A 6,270-nucleotide genomic window follows, 5' to 3' on the forward strand; every position below is an offset into this window, starting at 1 on the left:
TGGGAGCACGAGGCAGTGCCGATACAGTCATCGATGTAGCGGAGGAAATGGTGGGGGGTGGGGCCAGTGTAGTTCGGAAGATGGATTGTTCCACATATCCTACGAAGGGGCAGGCATAGCTGGGGCCCATGCGGGTGCCCATGGCTACTCCTTTCGTTTGGAGGAAGTGGGAGGATTGGAAAGAGAAGTTGTTCAGGGTGAGGACCAGTTCAGTCAGTCGAAGGAGGGTGTCGGTGGAAGGGTACTGGCCGGTACAGCGGAAAAGGAAGAAGCGGAGTGCTTTGAGTCCTTCGTGATGGGGGATGGAGGTGTACAGGGACTGGATGTCCATGGTGAAAATAAGGCGTTGGGGACCGGGGAAGCGAAAATCCTGGAGCAGGTGGATGGCATGGGTGGTGTCCCCAACGTAGGTGGGGAGTTTTGTCACCCTAAAGATAGGGTGACAAATCTCATTAGACTTTGCAGGAAAAAAAATCCTCTCAAAATTCAATGTCACTTGGTCTTGGCAAAAATAAAAGAGTGCGAGTCAGTTCTATATTCTGAATGAGCAAGTCATTATATAGCAAATCCTGTGGCCTGGCCATGGTTTTTGCAGGGTTTGGAATGAGGTCAGCCAAGTGGACCTCATAAAATACAGGTTCCCTGACTGGGGCTGTTTACCTGGTCCAATCAGGGAGCCCAGGCTGACAGATATAAACAGGAGCAGTCCCTACCCTCCCCTTCACTGTTTTGATCACACAGCATTGCCCTTTGATGTGAAGGGCAGTGTTTGTCACTGGCCACTCGGGTGTTTTCCTATCTTCCTGGTGGTGGAATTTGAATAAAGATTCATGCACTTTGTGTCTCTCACTGTGTCTCACACCTGCACACACACACACCATGGGTGCTGGGGATAAAATAAGCACTACCGCACTTAGGTGGTAGTGTGGGGGAAAGAAAAAAAATATAAAAAAAAAAGAAAAAAAAATGAAATGTGAAGTCAGGTGGGAGGGGCGGGGGCTTGCTGGGTCTGTAAAAAAAGAAAAAAAAAGAGAGAAAAAAAAAAGAAAGAAAAGAAAAAAAAAGAAAAAAAGAAGAAAAAAAAATAAAAATAAACAGGAGCAGTCCCTACCCTCCCCTTCACTGTTTTGATCACACAGCATTGCCCTTTGATGTGAAGGGCAGTGTTTGTCACTGGCCACCCGGGTGTTTTCCTATCTTCCTGGTGGTGGAATTTGAATAAAGATTTGTGCACTTTGTGTCTTTCACTGTGTCTCACACCTGCACACACACACCATGGGTGCTGGGGAAACAAAAAGCACTACCGCACTTAGGTGGTAGTGTGGGGGTTAAAATAAAAGCTTTCACTTCATATAGCACTGCCCTTTGATGTGAAGGGCAGTATTTGGCACTAAAAAAAAAAGAAAAAAAAAGAAAAAAATAAACAGGAGCAGTCCCTACCCTCCCCTTCACTGTTTTGATCACACAGCACTGTCCCTTGATGTGAAGGGCAGTGCTTGTCACTGGCCACCCGGGTGTTTTCCTATCTTCCTGGTGGTGGAATTTGAATAAAGATTCATGCACTTTGTCTTTCACTGTGTCTCACACCTGCACACACACACCATGGGTTCTGGGGATAAAATAAGCACTATCGTTCTTAGGTGGTAGTGTGGGGGTTAAAATAAAAAAAAGAAAAAAAGAAAGAGAAAAAAAAAACAGAGCTTCTGCTCCTAAAAAAAACAGGAGCAGTCCCTACCCTCCCCCTCACTGTTTTGATCACACAGCACTGCCCTTTGATGTGAAGGGCAGTGTTTGTCACTGGCCACCCGGGTGTTTTCCTATCTTCCTGGTGGTGGAAATTGAATAAAGATTTGTGCACTTTGTGTCTTTCACTGTCTCACACCTGCACACACACACACACACACACCATGGGTGCTGGGGATAAAATAAGCACTACCGCACTTAGGTGGTAGTGTGGGGAAAAAAAAAGAAGAAAAAAGAAAAAAAAAACAGGAGTGTCAAAAAAAAAAGATAAACAGGAGCAGTCCCTACCCTCCCCTTCAATGTTTTGATCACACAGCACTGCCCTTTGATGTGAAGGGCAGTGTTTGTCACTGGCCACCCGGGTGTTTTCCTATCTTCCTGGTGGTGGAAATTGAATAAAGATTCGTGCACTTTGTGTCTTTCACTGCCTCACACCTGCACACACGCACCATGGGTGCTGGGGAGAAAATAAGCACTACTGCACTTAGGTAGTAGTGTGGGGGTTAAAAAAAAGAAAGTAAAAAAATAAAAAAAATAAACAGGAGCATCAGAAATTCTATTCACTTACAAACTGGCTCCCAATTCCTCTGCCTCCCACCGTATCTGCTAAAATGCCATCCCATATTCCCAATTCCTCCACCTCCGCCGTATCTGCTCCCAGGAGGACCAGTTCCACCACAGAACACACCATATGGCCTCCTTCTTTTAAGGCCATAATTTTTCTTCCCATGTGGTTGAAGATGCCCTCCAATGCATCCCATCTACGTCCCGCACCTCCGCCCTCAAACCCCACCCCTCCAACCGCAACAAGGACAGAACCCCCCACCTCTCCCGGTCCTCACCTTCAACCCTACCAACCTCCTCATAAACTGCGTCATCCGGCGACATTTCCATCACCTATAAACGGACTCCACCACCAGGGATATATTTCCCTGCACACCCTCTCCGCTTTTCGCAAAGATTGTTCCCTCCGCGACTGCCCTGTCAGGTCCATGACCCCCAACAATCCACCCTCCCCTCCTGGCACCTTCCCCTGCCACTGGAGGAATTGCAAAATCTGCGCCCACACCTCCCCCCTTACTTCCATCCAAGCCCCCAAAGGAGCCTTCCACATCCATCAAAGTTTCACCTGCACATCCACCAATGTCGTTTATTGTATCCTTTTCTCCCAATGCGGTCTCCTCTACACTGGGGAGACTGGACGCCTCCTAGCAGAGCGCTTTAGGGAACATCTCCGGGACACCCGCACCAATCAATCCCACCGCCCTGTGGCCTAACATTTCAACTCCCCTCCCACTCTGCCGAGGACATGGAGGTCCTGGGCCTCCTCCATTGCCACTCCCTCACCACCCGATGCCTGGAGGAAGAATGCCTCATCCTCTGCCTCGGAACACTTCAACCCCAGGGCATCAATGTGGACTTCACCAGTTTCCTCATTTCCCCTCCCCTTACCTTACCCTATTTCCAACTTCCAGCTCAGCACTGTCTTCATGACCTGTCCTACCTGCCAATCTTCCTTCCCACCTATCCGCTCCACCCTCCTCTCCAACCTATCACCTTTATCCCCACCTCCATCCACCTATTGCACTCTTAGCTACCTCCTCCCCAGCCCCATCCCCCTCCCATTTATCTTTCCACCTCGGAGGCTCCCAGCCTCATTCCTAATGAAGGACTCCTGCCCGAAACATTGATTTTCCAGCTCCTCGGATGCTGCCTGACCTGTTGTGCTTTTCCAGCACCACTCTGAGCTAGCTGGGTCAGTGTCATGTGCTATGCACATGTAAATAAAGGGGTCTTGGTGACAGTATGCCAACATTCATGAAGTTCTTTCAGTGTTCTTTTCCTTTTTCTGGTTTCTGTTTTGAGAAAAATGGAGGGTCTGTTTCACGCTTTCTCAATGCTAGGATTAGTGTCTTGAGTGTCTGTTAACCAAGGGCCATGTAATGCTGTACATTTGGCTCTGTTTAATCAGAATGGTCTAGAATTGCAAACAAACTATCTGGGACCACTGTTCCACTGTAGTGAAGTATGGCACCAATCTGGCCACTTATTCTAATTCTTGTGATTTGCATGCCCTAAAGATTAATGAAGGGTGGTCTTGACACTGTTTATTTTTGCTCTTGAGACCCGTTTATAATGGTTACAGGCACTTATCGTTCCACACACTGAAAGTGGATCTGAGCAGAAAAGGGCAATGTTATCCAGGTACAGAAATGCTTTGACCTGGGATTGTTACATCTCCTTGCATCCTTGCTAATCGACTTGACAAAAAGTTTGATACAATGCATAAATATGAGAGGAGGGAAGACAGCCCTGCCTGACTCAAGATTTGATTGGAAAGGTTGTCTGCATGCAGCAGCTGTAACCAATTGGAGATTATAGAAGCCTTACAGTGTGGAAGTAGGCCATTCAGCCCATTGAGTCTGCACTAACCCTCTGAAGGACATCCTACTCCAACCCACCCTATCATGCTGCATTTCCCATGGCTAACCCACATAGCTCCATATCCCTTGATACCATGGACAATTTAGCATGAACAATTCACTCAACCTTTATATCTTTAGACTGTGGGAGGAAACTCACACAGACATAGTGAGAATGCACAAACTCCACACAGACAGTCACCCAAGACTAGACTCAAACCCAGACCCTTGCCACTGTGCCATGTGGGGAACCTATTACAAAGGAAGCTCAATTATCCGAGGGTCACAGGCGGAGAGTATTTCATTCAGTTAATCGAATGCCAGATAATCAATGCTGGATAACATAGTTAGCATGCATATGGACCTTGTGATTTTGTTCAGATAATCCAAAATTCAATTAATCGAATGCTGGATAATCAAGGTTGCTCTGTAGACGGGAAGAGTCTGTGACATACTGTAAATTTTTACTGTGGATGTTTAAGAATCATCTTCACAGTTACAGTCAAAATTGGGTTTCAAGAGAGCTATGAGTGTGAGACACTTCCCCTGAAGTTTAAAATGACTTCCTTTTGTTTACCAGCTGCTAGAAGGTCCTATTCTGCTGTGGGCACTGTTTCTGTTTCATTGCCCAACTTAAGGAAGCTGTATGTACTTGAACTTTGTGGTGACACCAAGTAAACCAAACGAAACTTCATATTGCCAAAGTACACAACCGTTTCTCAATTGATTACTCAACTCTGTCAAAGCAGCTCTTGGCTTCCTATTGGTCATAGCCCTCCTCTTCCACCCTGGCTGCCAACCACCCTCACTCTCCCAACCCTCCTGCTCAAGCCCTAAAACCCCACCACTTCCTACTTTTCCCCTCATCTTCTCACTTGTTCTTTCCAAATTCATCGCATCTGCCAGTGCTTTGATCTCTTCTCATCCTACTTATGATCATTTAGTTGTTCATCTGGTCCCCATGACATTTTAACTGTTTGGTTTTGTCTAACAGCATGACTTTTCTTTCCAAAAACCTGCCAACATCATAAGCAGAAAGAGCTAGCCTTCAGCTACAAGTCCTCTAAATCTATATCGCTCTCCTTAACCTTTGTTCTACCTGAGCTCCTGGGAGTATGTCATTGCCTCTCTGCACTGTCCTCCTCACTCTCGATGTTCCCTGATCAGATATCTCCTTCCTGACTCCAGTTCACTTCACAATACCAGGAAAGGTTGCAGCAAACTGATAACTGCCCATCACCATGAGGGATCATTCTTCTTTACCCCCCCCACAAGCTCTCTACATTGTTTCTTACAAATTGTCAAACTCTGTTAAAATGTCTCAAAAGACTTCTTGAGCAAATGTAGGAAATGCTGGAGAAACTCAGCAAGTCAGACAGCATCTGTGGACATAGAAACAGAAGAGCTGTTCTGAAGCAAAGTCGTATTGAACTTGAAACATTAACTCTTTCTCTCTCCATAGATTCGGCCAGACATGTTACGTTTCTCCTGCATTTTCTGTGTTTGTTTTAGATTTCCAGCATTTGCAATATTTAGTGTTTATTTAGTGTCAAATGCCTTCTCTTCCTTCCAACATCATTAATTCTTCATTCCCTCAGACTCCTATCCTTGGATCCCTCCCTTGGCAACGTCATTGTGATCAACTTCGGTTTGTTCACCCAGCTGTATTTCCCCACCACTCTCCTTGATGCAAAAGCCACTTCTTTGTTGTCAGACTGCCCAACATTAAGTCAACAACCTGACTTTCAAAGCCATTACATTCAGCATCTGATGCCATTGCCTTAGCACTTTCCTTATCCTCTGCCTCTAGTTATCCAGTTCGACTGAACAAAACCCTGAGATGAGTTTTATATCCAACATCTTCTTCATCACTATAACTGCCGACTTCTAACTTTGGAACATTGCTCATCTCCACAGCACCATTTCCTCAACACTGCGCCTCAAGTGGTATTCCTTCAGCCACCCTCTACAACATAATTGCCCTCTGAAGGTAATGGTGGCGAAGTCCAGAATATTGTTTATTATTAGTCGCTATCTCAACTCCAATAGGTATTCTAGCATTTTATTGACTCCAAGTGTCCCAGTGCTGGAATGAAGGAAGACA

The sequence above is a fragment of the Chiloscyllium plagiosum genome, chromosome 33, assembly GCF_004010195.1.
Source record: "Chiloscyllium plagiosum isolate BGI_BamShark_2017 chromosome 33, ASM401019v2, whole genome shotgun sequence".
NCBI classification, from domain to species: domain Eukaryota; kingdom Metazoa; phylum Chordata; class Chondrichthyes; order Orectolobiformes; family Hemiscylliidae; genus Chiloscyllium; species Chiloscyllium plagiosum.